This window comes from Bubalus bubalis, chromosome 6, assembly GCF_019923935.1.
Source record: "Bubalus bubalis isolate 160015118507 breed Murrah chromosome 6, NDDB_SH_1, whole genome shotgun sequence".
Taxonomy (NCBI): domain Eukaryota; kingdom Metazoa; phylum Chordata; class Mammalia; order Artiodactyla; family Bovidae; genus Bubalus; species Bubalus bubalis.
The window spans coordinates 22,331,373-22,345,363 of record NC_059162.1 but is presented as its reverse complement, the minus strand read 5'-3'; the positions used below and the strand labels follow the sequence as shown (position 1 = coordinate 22,345,363).

The 13,991-nt window shown below is 43.8% G+C and overlaps 1 protein-coding gene across 8 annotated transcripts in view; it reads left to right on the top strand.

Moving 5' to 3' along the window:
• Nucleotides 1–11,099: 11,099 nt before the first annotated feature.
• The window catches only part of BCL9 (BCL9 transcription coactivator), a 95,876-nt gene continuing 92,984 nt past the window's right edge, over nt 11,100–13,991 (top strand). For all 8 annotated transcript variants that reach the window (XM_045166049.1, XM_045166048.1, XM_045166052.1 and 5 more), the window contains exon 1: nt 11,100–11,410. The gene's annotated coding sequence lies outside the window, so the exon portion shown is untranslated. The remainder of the gene's footprint in view (nt 11,411–13,991) is intronic.

Genomic DNA, 13,991 nt, shown 5'->3' with positions numbered 1-13,991 from the left:
AAAGGTTGTCAGTGTTAAAAAGTTCTAACAAGAAATACATAAGAATTGAAAGAGTGGTGTGCTGCAAAGCGGGAAAGCACTGGATTCAGGCTGCCTGCGTTTACGTTCTGGCTCTACTGATACTAGCTGGGTGATCTGGGATGTCTTACTTGCCTCTTCTGAGCCTCTGTTTCCTTATTTGTTTAATAAGGGCAATAATACTTCTCATATCATAGGATTCCTGAGAAATTTTAATAAGATGTTATAAAGCACTGAGCACAGTGCTTGGCATACAGTGAACAGTCACTATAACTTGGTTATTATTGATATTATTAATGTTGCTGTTTTTAAGTAAGTTCAGTTCAGTCACTCAGTCCTGTCTGACTCATTGCATCCCCTTGGACTGCAGAATGCCAGGCTTCCCTGTCCATCACCAACTCCCGGAGCTAACTCAAACTCATGTCCACTGAGTTGATGATACCATACAACTATCTCATCCTCTGTCGTCCCCTTCTCCTCCCGCCTTCAATCATTCCCAGCATCAGGGTCTTTTTCAATGAGTCAGTTCTTCGCATCAGGTGGCCAAAGTATTGGAGATTCAGCTTCAGCATCACTCCTTCCAATGAATATTCAGAATTGATTTCCTTTAGGATTGACTGGTTAGATCTCCTTGCAGTCCAAGTTTTTAAATAAAGTTCTCCATAATTCACATCTCAGAAGTAATTACTACCTATAGCTCTTTGCGTATTTCTTCAGGTTTTATTCTGTCTATATCAATGTCTTTATATCTGTGTCTATATATAATATGGGGTCCAAAATATGTAAATAATTCCACATCTCTTTTTCACTTGACAAATATTATGGATGGTTTTCAAAACAACCCTACTAAGTACATATTAATACACCATTTTGTCTATAAATGGATATCTAATGTAACCTCTCTGAAGGTTGCAACTTCACATCCCAAATGTTCAAAGGAAACCTTTGGAGGCTAAAGTATAGGGCATGGGTCCGCAGCCTTTTTCTGCAAAGGGTCAGATAGAAATAGTTTAGACTTTTTAGGCCATGTACTTTCTGTTGCAACTAGTTAACTCCAAGGTTGCAGTGTAAAAACAACTGTACACGATATGTGGAGGAATAAGGGTGGCTGTGTTCCAATAAAACTTTATTAACAGAGAACAGAATTTGAATTTCATGTTATTTCCACATGTCATGAACAATTACTCTTCTTTTGATTTTTTCCAGACATTATTTTAAAATGTAAAAGCTATCCTTAGATTGCAGGCTGTACTGTACAGAAACGCAACGGGCTGGATGTGGCCCATGGATCACAGGGAGCAAACTAGCTTGTCATTCTGAAGCCTGGTTGAAAATTAGAGAGGCAGTGAAGTGTAGAAGTAATATCTTAATATAACCTTCCTGCCTTCTCAGTAGGAAGTACCCTTTCCTCTGCTTGAAATGCACTATCCCACCAAATCCACTAAAATCCCACTCAAGGTTTAGATCATATGCCGCATCCTTGGTGAAATCTTCCCAAAATTCCCCTGAAGAAATCAATGCTGTTTCCCTCTCAGATTCTTTTAGCACTTTCTTTATAGTAAGACACACTGTACTTTTTCCCCCTACCAGAATCCCTACTAGGCCTCAAAGTCCTGTGAGTTCAATTTATTTGATGAACATCTGGAACTAGTACAGTGCTTGGCAACTGAGAAGGATTGAACCAAATTATTGAGCTTCACACTCCCTCTATTAGGTGCAAGAAAAAGGAACTCATTAACACTAGTTTAGAAGGAGGGAGAGGGCCTTCCCTGTGGCTCGAAGTAAAGAATCTGCCTGGAATGCAAGGGACACAGGAGACTGGGTTCCATCCCTGGATCAGGAAGATCTCCCGGAGGAGGGCATGACAACCCACTGCAGTGTTCTTACCTGGAGAATCCCATGTCCCACAGACAGAGGAGTCTAGCGGGGTACAGTCCCTATGGTGTTGAAGAGTTGGACATGACTGAGCACGCATGCGGTGGGAGGGAGGGGAGTGATTTAGAATCAGGAACATTTAAAGAACTTAAATTGAGGAAGCCGCCATCAGAGCTAAAACTACGGTTTCCTAAGCTGACAACCAGGAATCTTCTCTTTCTCTCTCAGGCCACATGGACTCCCATCTCTACCTCTTTGACTAGGCTGATATCATTATTTTTCTTTTCAGGGCAATCCTCTCAATTCAATAGCTCACAGATCAACTAGCTTCTGAGAGTCCTAATTTTAAATTTCTGGGAGAGCGACTCTTATTGGCTGGGAGCACTGGATGCATGTTATAAACAAAGTGCCGAAGATCTGAGTGGGTAGTCCAGGAGTCACTGGCCAAGAATGGAGGGAATGTGTTGGGCAGACACCTCAAAATGCCTGTGATACTTGCTGGCTTCATTTGTCACATGATGGCTTATGTTGTGGCTACTTGTATGCCTGTCTGTCTTTTCCACTATCTAGACAGCATGCTCCTTTAGAACAGGGACAGAGCCTCACTCATTTTCGTGTCCCCAGTTTCAGTACAATGTTTTGCACCCAGCATGTATTAGCAACTGCTTATGGAATTGAAAACATCACCTTCTATTCAATCTTTAAGCATCTTTAATCTTTATGAAAGATACACATTCCATTGCTAGGTAAAAGACATGTGGCATAAAAGATAAATTTTCTTTTCCTGGCTTCATTTTTTTTTTTTTAATTTTGTTAAATTGTCTTTAGTTCAGATAATTGCATTATTTCCATTCCAGGTTTTCAGAGGTCAAACAACCTCAGGTCCAGATGTACTATGAATGCAACTATAATAGTTTCAGAGCAATTATCTCCTTCCAGCTCCACAGGGAGAAGCAACTCAAACTCTGGAGCCAGGCTAGCAAAAAATCCTCTCATAGAGTCAGCCCAAAGTGAAATCTAGGCCAGTGTGAGCAGAGAATTACTCAGCTGTGGCTAGTGGCCTAGGTATGTGCCATGCTTACCACGCAAAGTCAGTCATGTCTGACTCTTTGCGACCCCATGGACTGTAGCCCACCAGGCTCCTCTGACCATGGGGATTCTCCAGTCAAGAGTACTGGGGTGGTTGCCATGTCCTCCTCCAAGGGATCTTCCCAACCCAGGGATCGAACCCAGGTCTCCTGCATTTGCAGACAGATTCTCTACTGTCTGAGCCACCAGGCAAGCCCTAGGTATAGCTGCTGCCTATGCTGGTTTATACGCAGGTCCAGGAGCATCTGAGTGCTCCAGATCATACCTGAATCCTTCTGCCCTTTTATCAAGGCCAGGAAAGCTCAGCCTCTGCAGCTGCCAAGGTCAGTCAGGAGAGGCGGCCCTTTCCTGGCTGTCTTGTAACTGCTGGAGAGTTTCTCTCCATCGTTTATTATTTCTTCTCTGATCTGCTCTCTTGAGGGAGAAGTTGCCTCATTGTTTACCAAAACCAGTTGCTCCCACCGGTAGCTCTGCTGTCTCTTTCTGCTCTGATGAGCTGCAAGCTTCAGGCAGAAGTAGATCTCAGGGAAGAGGCATTTCAGACAGTCCACGGCAGATGCACCCTGTGCTGGTTTCTTCCTTCCTTGCCTCAGCTGACATCGATTCCTGAGGCCCTTCTCAGGTCTTCTGTGCTCCCTTCTATATCCTGGTTAGAAGGGAGAAGACTCAAGACAAAATGGTCCATCCATCCCACTAAAATGCCAGTTGTATTATTACATATATACTCTGTTCATAACAGACACTCTAAGACTTTCATTGTTGGGGTTTTTAACGTAGCTCAAGGCTGATATTTCTCCCAAGAGGATGGTACATGGGTGTGCACATACATGGTGTCACATCTTATGGAATGCATAGAACTCCAATTTATTATTTACTCCCACTAAAATAAAATTATAAAAATCAAATACTTTGAACTCAAGCAAATCTCTGACTATCCTTGATCACCTAATCAGACTCCTTTAAAAGCACCCACAGGTCTTTGGCAACAATTAGAGGTTTTTCAGAAAGTTGCCTGGAGAAAGAAAAAAATAAAATAATTGAGATTTAAAAAGCACTGTTAAGATCTTCAGTTCAGTCATTCAGTCGTGTCTTTGCATCTCCATGGACTATAGCACGCCAGGCTTCCCTGTCCATCACCAACTCCCAGAGCTTGCTCAAACTTATGTCCATCGAGTTGGTGATGCCATCCAACCATCTCATCCTCTGTCGTCCCCTTCTCCTGCCTTCAATCTTTCCCAGCATCAGGGTCTTTTCCAATGAGTCAGTTCTTCCCATCAGGTGGCCACAGTATTGGAGCTTCAGTTTCAGGATCAGTCCTTCCAATGAATATTCAGTACTGATTTCCTTTAGGATGAACTGATTTTATTTTTTTGATTTCCTTTAGAATTGGGGGCATTTAATCTGTTGGCCACTTCCAGAATGGTTATCCTCTCAGCCTACCCACCTGTGAGTCCATTCTCCTAATTTATTGCTGTTTAAAAAGAATGAAGAAGCTGTATTCATTTGTTCTGAAGGAGCAAGGAATTTCTATTTCTCACTACAATGATGGTCTGTTTTTACCTGTCATCTCTCACCAGAGTTGAGTAATATGAATCTCTTGTTAATACATGTATTTTAACTTTGTTATTTAAACTAAGTCCTTTAAACATTTTTTTGCCCTGTAAAAACTGTAGTTCACAATTTTCTGCTGCTCCTGCTACTGCTAACTCACCTCAGTCGTGTGCGACTCTGTGTGACCCCATGGACGGCAGCCCACCAGGCTCCTCTGTCCCTGGGATTCTCCAGGCAAGAATACTCGAGTGGGTTGCCATTTCCTTCTCCAATGCATGCATGCATGTTAAGTCCCTTCAGTCGTGTCTGACTCTGTGCGACCCTATGGACCACAGCCCACCAGCCTCCTCCGTCGACAGGATTCTCTAGGCAAGAATATTGGAGTGGGTTGCCGTTTCCTTCTCCATCGCAATTTTCTACCCATCTCTTAAAGTCTGAGGGAAGCATCTTATAGTTTGTGGGTTACCTGGATGCCTTATTCTTCTTTCTTCTAATCTGTAGCTTTTGACCACTAAGTGCTCTATATTAACCTGAAGCTTAACTATGAAAAGGAGATGAGGGAATTCCCTGGCAGTCCAGTAGTTAGAACTCTGTACATCACTGCCAAGAGACTGGGTTCAATCTCTGATCAGGGAACAAAGATTCCACAAGGTACGCAGCATGGCAAAAAAAAAAAAAAAGAGAGAGAGAGAGATGAAATTTAAACTAATAATTTTTCATTTCTAAAACATGAGTTTGTCACAGTGCTTTTCTGAGATACTTGAACTATGTTGAGGGATCTTTTCAAATAGTATTTTTAAGTAATAGCATTACTTCTCTAAGATGCTCTATATGGAAAATATTTTCCCTGAGTGCTTATGTTTGCAGACTAATAGTTCAAGTGTGAAGCTAATAAAGGTAAAACAAATGATGATGCAATTAGTATGTCCTTTCAATTATCTGTGGTTCAGAAAAGTCAGTGGCAAGATAGATAATATAAAAGAACAGTAAAGAGCAAGAGCTTTGGATCAAACAGAACCAGGTTTTGGGCCCCTTATGTTTACAAGCTGTATGACCTTGGGCAAAGCACTTAATCTCAGCAAGTCTGTAAAATGAGAACTAATATAACATCTAACATTTGTTGATTACTTTTTATGGGCTGGGCACTGGGCTAATTATGTCACGTGCATTCATTATCTCATTTCATCCTCAAAATAATCCTATGAAGAAGATGCTATTAATATGCTCGTTTACAAATGAAGAAACTGAAACTCAGAAAGGTTGAGTAATTTTTCTAAAATCACAGAGTGGCAGAGTTTGTAACTAATGCCATGTCTGGCTCTAGAGGCCAAGTACATAAACCACACTATATTGTGTCCCTGAAGTAGTACTCTTCTCATAAGGTGAGTTATGAGGATTAAATGAGGTAATGCATGAGAAGAGCATGCCTGGCTCATAGTTAGTGCTCTTATATTCATATTACATATTATTGCATATTAGCAGCTAAAATTTGTACTTGTTTTTGTTGTTTAGCTGCTAAGTTGTGTTCGACTCTTTTTCAACCCCATGGACTGTAGCCTACCAGGCTTCTCTGTCCATGGGATTTCCCAGGCAAGAACACTGGAGTGGGCTGCCATTTCCTTCTCCAGGGGATCCTCCCAACTCAGGGATTGAACACTATCTCCTGCACCGGCAAGCATATTCTTTACCATCGAGTCACCCCTCTTTATTAAGCTCACTGATATAGTAGCTCGTTACTTCATGATGCCAAGTGAAGGATCATAAAACTGTGGCTCAGAAAGGTTAAAAGACTTGGCCAAGTTCATTTAGCTTATAAGCACACTGGAACAGGAATTCAAATCTTTTCCTTCTAGAATACAGAAACCTCACTTGTCTTTTAATCATGGTGGTGGTGGTGGTGGGGTATATTTTTATATAATTAATTTAAATTATTATTAGAAGATGTGGCTATTTCCAGATTGAGTTCTAAACTTTCCTGCCTCTAAATTGCTGCTTTATCTTGGTAAATCTTGAAAATTCCTCTGTTTCTCATACTTTATGCCATCTTTTGTTGTTGTTCAGTTGCCAAGTTGTGTCTGACTCTTTGTAACCCCATGGACTGCAGCATGCCATGCCTCCCTGTCCCTCACCATCTCCCAGAGTTCGCCCAAGTTCATGTCCATTGCCATCTTTTAGTGCCCCTTTATCTTCTCTTGCTCTGAGCGACCTCCAGATCAGGCCTTCCTTACATTAAGGAGTCCTCTAAATTCTAAAACTACCTGCTCCCCTCTCATCTTTCCACTTCACCTTCTAATCTAAATGGCTATTGGCAGCTTCCCTGGTGGTTCATGGTTAAGAATCCACCTTACAATGCAGGGGACACAGGTTCGATCCTTGGTCCAGGAGGATCCCACATGCCTTGGAGCAACTAAGCCTGAGTGCCACAACTACTGAAGCCCACACGCTCTAGAGCCCATGCTTAGCAACAAGAGAAGCCACCCTAATGAGAAGCCCGCACACTGCAATGAAGAGCAGTCCCTGCTAGCTGCAGCTAGAGAAAGCCTGCACAAAGCAACGAAGACCCCACACAGCCAAACAGTAAAATAAATAAATATTAAGCAACTATTGGATATGAACTAAGGGTTTGGAGGAAAGCAGACTAATAAAATAATTCACACTGAAGTATAAGAAGCTGATTTCCCTTATCCCTGCTAGAAGTTTGCTTTTTTAAAAGATTATTAGTTTTAGACTCACAGACATAGAGAGCAGACTTGTGGTTGTCAAGGGAGAGGAGGGGAAGGAGATGGATGGACTGGGAATTTGGGGTTGGTAGATGCAAACTATTCCATTTAGAATGGATAAACAACAAGGAACTACTGTATAGCACAGGGAACTATAATCCCCTGGGATAAACTGTAATGGAAAAAGATATATTTAAAAAAGAATGAATACATGTGTAAAACTGAGTCACCTTGCTGCACAACACTGTAAATCAACACTTCAATTTTTTAAAAATATTATTAGTTGTGCATGTACATTCATCTTGCAGTGAAACAAAATAAAGTGAAAATAGCTGCTATGTAGAAGGTAGTTTGGAAGTGATGTGCCATAATGTGGGGAGACCAAGCCAACAAGGGTCTTTCTTGCCCAATCCTTTCATGCCACTGACCTCTCCAGTACACATATATCCACACGCATCCAAACACACATCATATCAGCTACCTTGGCTGCTAATCTTTTCCTCATCAAATGGACAGCCATTAGATTGATGGCATTTCCGCACTGGAGAGGGTTGTAAAGCTAATGTCATTAGTTCATTATATAACTGAGGAAACCAAGCTCAGATACAAGGGCCTGGTGAGTGGTAGAATTGGCACTAGGTCTTCTGCCCAAGAGTCTAGGGTATTTTCTTCTACAGTCCATGCTTAGCATTCAGAAGTCTTGAAAAATAAACTCAGAAACACTCATTGACCTTGTTCACTTATCCACTTGGATCGTCTTTTCTTTCTTTGGACTCAATAGGCAGAAGTCATCACTGCCAGAGGCGAGATAATCTGACCTGCTCTTCCTGCCAATATGTTCTGACCCGGAGGCTGGAGAGTCTCTGTCCTCTACCAAGCGGGGCTGTGGAGGAATTCCAAAACTGGGGCCATCTGGGGGCCCTGGTTCATGCTTTTTGCTTCATTAGCTACTCATGGAGATCATTGAAAATATGAGGAGTATTACTGCCTCTCTCCCCTTTCTCTCACTGAGCAGTTAGATTTTTCACTCTCATAATTGAAACTACTCTTTTCACTTCTTCAGCAGTATCAGCAGAGTTGGGGAGAGCATGGTCTCTGGGGAGGCAGGCTGCCTGGGGCCATAGCTCAGCTAGCACTTCCTGACTGAGTGAACTCAGCCTGTTACTGAACCTTTGTGCCTGCCTCAGCTTCTTCATCTGGAAAACAGGAACAATAACAGTGTATACCTTATGGGCTTGTTTAATATATGTACCTGCTCATTACATGTTACCGACCGTCACCGTCAGTATTGCCATCAACAACTTGTGGGTGTTTTTAGTTTGCTTTGTACATTTTTTAAGGAAGGGAAGCCTTTCTGGTCTTAGCTGCCTTTCTCTGTTGCCTGGCAATCAGTAAATCATACAATCATTAAAGGTCAAGCTGACCCTTTATGCAATTCTTGCCTAGAAGGCCTCATTGTATATAGTGAGTCACCACCACGGAGAAGTGGACGGTGAGTCAGTAGTCTGTTAAGCAGAGGTCAGAAGGTCCCCTGGCTCAAAGTGAGAGGATCCAAACCTAGCTCTGGGGTGCAGAAAGAAACAGGGCACTTCTATGGCTGAGTGGACTTGGGGTGCCATGGAGAACATGTGCTACCCAGATCAGAGGATATAAAGTGATGGGTAAATGCTGGAGCTATAAAACCACACAGACCTGAGTCTGATTTCAGCTCCATCTCTACCTTGCTGTGTGACCTCCGGCAAGTTATTTAGCCTCTCTGTGCTTCATTTTTAATCATCTGTAAATAGAGATGGTCTCAAAAGAAGTGACTTCATGGTATAAATGCTTGGAAAATGCTGAGAATCAAGTAAATACTCAATCCAAAGGAATTATTTTCATTATCCTCATGAATGTGGATCGGAACAGACAGTTAAAAGGATCTGCCGTAACGGAGAAAGGGAAAAGGTAGTAGGAACAAGGATGTGTCTGATGTGGTAAGTTTTACGTAGTGACAAGCCACTTAGCTAGTTTAAAAAACATATATTTATTTATTTATTGGCTGTGCTGGGACTTCTTTTGCTGTGTGGGCTTTTCTCTACTTGTGGTGAGCAAGAGCTAGTCTCTAGGTGCAGTGCGCTGGCTTTTCATTGCGGTGGCTTCTCTTGTTGTGGAGCACCGGCTCTAGGACACACAGGCTTCAGTAGTTGCTGCATGTGGGCTCCGTAGTCGCGGCTCCCCGGCTCTAGCACAGAGCTCAATAGTTGTGGCACACAGGCTTATATGCTCCAAGGATCAGAGGTCGAACCCGTGTTTCCTGCATTGGCAGGCGGATTCTTTACCTCTGGGCCATCAGGGGAGCCTTTAGCTAGTTTTAAATGTAAAAAGTCATAATTTAGTTCTTATTGCACCCCGGCAAAGGAACAAGTGATGTGTGTTCACATAATTTGCATGTTGTAGAGGAAGAGTCAGAGGACTAGAGTACAAGCGACCTTTCTGCAAAACCACAGATCTGGTAGCTCCAGTTAGGAGCTGAGCTCCCATTCAGGTCCTGCCTGTAGAAGGGTGACCATCCCAGCCCTGGCAAAGGAGACCTTATCAGGTTTATAACTCCACCAGAGGCTAAAAATACGAATGTCACATAATCATCCTGTCCTTCTTCTTGATCTCAATTGGCTCTCCTGATTTCATGCCATCTGCAAATTTGCACATCCTTTGTGCTTCTTCTTGCTCACATTTTATGCCTTCTTTTGCCATCTCATTTACTCGGCATGTTTCAATCTCTGGGCTTCCATTTTTCTTCTTCCTTTCTCATGCAGTGTTTTTTTTTTTTTTCTCCCTCCTCTCTTTCTCTTCCCTCCTTTACACCCCCACCTTCCTCCTCCCTCCACACCAATCAAATTCCTGCTTGCTTCTTGCCATATTCATTATTCTACCTCATTCCCCCTTCATTCCTCGAAAACAGCTCACAGAGACTCACCCTTCCCCCCCTCCAACTCGCAATGCCCACCCTCCATAAATTCCAGCAGCCTGGCAATCAGTAACTTTCGCATCACTTCACAGCTCTCAGAGTTTACACTACTTGTTACTATTCTCCTTGCTACCGCTCTCTAGGGTTTCTGCAAAAAAAAAAAAAAAAAATCCACTTAAAAATATCTTAGGTACAAGTTGAACCCACAGTTAAGTTTACTCGCACATTTACACATTTCCTGGTTTTATTTTAACTAGTGGTTCAGGTTTAGGTTCCATTATGCAGTGAAGAAAGACTAGCTCCATAGGGAACACTTTTTTTTTTTTTTCTACTATGAAGAAAACCATCTAAACATTTCAACAGAAACCCCAGCCCTGGGTCCACCCACTCTTATCTTCCCATTCCCCCAAGCTGCAGCTGACCGGCCGAGGCTTTTTCCTTTGTGGAGTCATTGATTTCACTGTTTCTGGAGCTCAGACTGCCTCCCAGTGTGTGTCTGTGTGCACACGTGTGTGGCCACTGCTGTTTTTGCAGGGGGCTCACCTCTCTTCTGCCATTTTACCAGGACACAGGAGGCGGCTCTCCGTCTCCCTCTCTTTCTCTCCCTGCCCCCAACTCAGCCTAGGCTTTTTCCTGTCTCTTAACTCCACCAGTGCAGCAGCAACTAGCTGAGCTGCTTGCGTGAGAGAGAGAGAGAGAGACAGAGACAGAGAGAGAGAGAGAGAGAGAGAGAGAGAGTGTGTGTGTGTGTGTGTGTGTGTGCCTGCGCAGCTAGGCCAAGCCTGCGAGCCTGCCTGTCACTGGAGAGTTTTAGTTTGCATTCAGAAGAAAGGAGGAGGGGAGGCAAGGAGGGGGGAGGAAAAGGTGGAGGGGGGAGGAGTGGGGGGGTACTGAGAAGGGAGGGAGAATGTCTTGTTTGTGGCTTGTCAGCAATTGCTTGAGACAAGCTTCCATGTGTGAAAGCTACTTGGCATGAATGCCTGGGCCGTACCAAGTGTCACCGCAGCAAGAGGGGGAGTCAGAAGAAAAACAGATCAGACCAGAGCAGACAATAGGCCCCTAAAGTGTTCCCCCTAAGTTGCTTTGATGTTGTCCTAGTGTCTTGATACCAGGAGGCCAGGGATTGCAGGAAAAGGGTCTTTTTTGTCTTCATTCACTTTCCCCCCTCAGTTTCTGAAATGATTCTCCAGAATTTCTCCTCATAAAAAAGGTAAGAGCCCTAACAATTCCTTCTTCTGTGGCAGGCTGGTTCGCCCGTGCCTGGAAGTGGGGGTCTCATTCCTGCGCTGCTCAGGAGGAGCGCTGGGAGCCTGCGATTGGAGCTCTAGCCTTGCCCCTGGAAGTCTTTGCAGGCGCTCCGGGCTGGGGATGGCCCCCTCTTTCTAGGGAACCCCAGTAACACGATCTGCGCCTCTGGGGTGATGGGGGAGAAGGGGTGGATGGAGAGGAATGGGAGGAGGGTGTGAGATTGGAGGGCGTGAGGGGGAAAAAAGAGAGCAGCCTGAAAGAGAGGCAGAGAAGGGCAGAGCCCTCGTTCAGAGCAGCCCCAACCAGGAGCCCAAGGAGGGCCTCCTTGCAAGCTTGCGCTGTGCATTCTCAGGCTGAGCAGGGGCCGGCGCGGGCTCCGCCGAGTGCCTGCAGAGATTACACGGAGCTTTGTGTGTGTGCGAGTGTGCCTGTGTGCGTGTGCGTGTGTGTGGACTTCCCACACCCTTCCCTGGCGTGCCTCGTCGTGAAGGGGAGGTACCCCCATCCTTACCACCCGAGCCCAGACTCTCCGGGAGGAAGAGCGGCATGGCAGGCAAGGAGGGAGGCTGAGAGAACTCTGTCGCAAGACGATCCAGAAACTTTTCCCGTCTCAGGGATCTCTCTGGTGGTAGAGACCGTGAAGGAGTTGTGGGCGGCCCCGTGCCTCAGTTTCCCCAGCTGTAAAATCCAGAGAGCCGCCTGGGGATGCTGCCCGCCTCTCTGGGATCCGGTAAAAACGGAACAGATACCCTTCTGTCTCAAACGCGTTGAGAAATCTTCGAGCTAGCAATGCTGTGGCATCACAAAGTAGAAGTGTTATCATTGTTCTTGATCGTCATCATCATGATAATAAAACCATCATTAAGACACCCTGAGACAAATAGACCGGGGAACACAGATCAAGTGTCTGAGCATTTCTAAGGAAACAAAAAGCCTTTTTCCACCTGTTGGCTTCTGTCCTTTTCTCTTGTGTCTTTTCCTTAGATTTATTGGCCGATTTGTACGGAGAATGGGGTAGGAGGGGTTGGGTTTTCCCCATTCTCTCCTCCCTGGTACATATTTTTTTTAAAAAAAGAAGGTCAATGTAAGATGCTCGAGAGAGAAAATTTGTCTCCCGTTATAGGAGTTTTTTTCAAGACCTTGTGTTTTCTGGCTCTAGCAGGGCATGCAGACACATCTGTAAACTCTGCCTTGGAGGTTAAAGATTTTTATTGTGGCTTCTAGAGATTAAATGAGGTTTATTTACAAATGCTGTTTATCAGAAAGTAAATATCTTACTGTGTGTGTGTGAGGGTAAGAATGTGAAGGTTGTTTACTCACTGGTGGTTTTGTGGGTAAAACCTTTGCTTTTTAAAGTGACATCTTGAGAGATGGGACTAGAGGACTAAAATCAGTGCCTAATATTAATTTAAAAAAATTTTAAGAAAAAATATGTCTGCTTATTTTCTCAAATTGTGGGTGTCCTTTCTTCTGTTTTTATACAGTGATTGTTTCAAGGCTCTCAGTTGTCGCTCTCTCTGAATTCTCTGGGGGAATTTCTCTTTCTTACCTAATTCTAGGTTTTCTGTGACTCTCCTACTTGTCCATAAAAAAAATCTGTACAAGTCTGAAAAGCTGTGCTTCCTTCCATTCTAACTGCAAATATCTATCAGACCGACTCTCTGTGATAGCTAGAGATTGAAGCAAAGCACCAGCTCTGGTTGAGAATATTTATGTTCTTCCCATTGAGGCCTAGAGAACCTGACTTCTGGGTGTGGAAAAGGATGAAGAGAAGGTATTAACTGGCTTGGATCTGGCAAGAAGTCACCCCCCCCCCCCCAAATAACATTTCATTGAACCAGAACGGAACTTTGTATTTTAGAAATTGTTTTCAACTTTGTAAGCAGAAGGTCTTACCATGGTTTGTCTCCGGCAAGATTTCAGGGTCCAGAAATCTTCCTAAAAGGTTAGAATTTCAGAACTGCAAGGGAAAAGAAAGATTATTCCTCAGGTTTTAAATGAGGACACAAAAGCCCAGAGATCATCAATGATCTGAAGGGGCTCAATGCAAGTGTAGTTGCATCTGGATCATACCCTGGGGTTCAGAGTGCCCTGCAGGTCAGTTGTTATGCCAGCCATCCTTCCCTGGCCTCTACATTTGATTTTGTCTGCCCCAGCATTGAGCCAGCCCAAGATGGGCACCTTTTGAAGTTTTGCCTGCTGTACTGAGTTGTAGCAGCACACTCAGCCTTGCTCATGGCACAGACGTGGCAAATACGCGTCACAACATGAATTTGCATGAATTCATACATGTATTCATTTGTTTATTCAACTAATATTCAGGGGCACTTGCTATGAGCTGAGCATCTTGCTGAGAACTGAGGATGTAGGAAAGAGCAAGGCAGATGTACCTACACTGCTCTCAAAACACTTGGAGTCTTATTGGTGTAATCAACATGAACCACACAAAGCAGTAATTATAATATTGATAATATACATTGAACGGCTTGCAGATGCTATAATGCAGGGCATAAAGTTGTATAAGTCATTGACCTGAAGTTTGT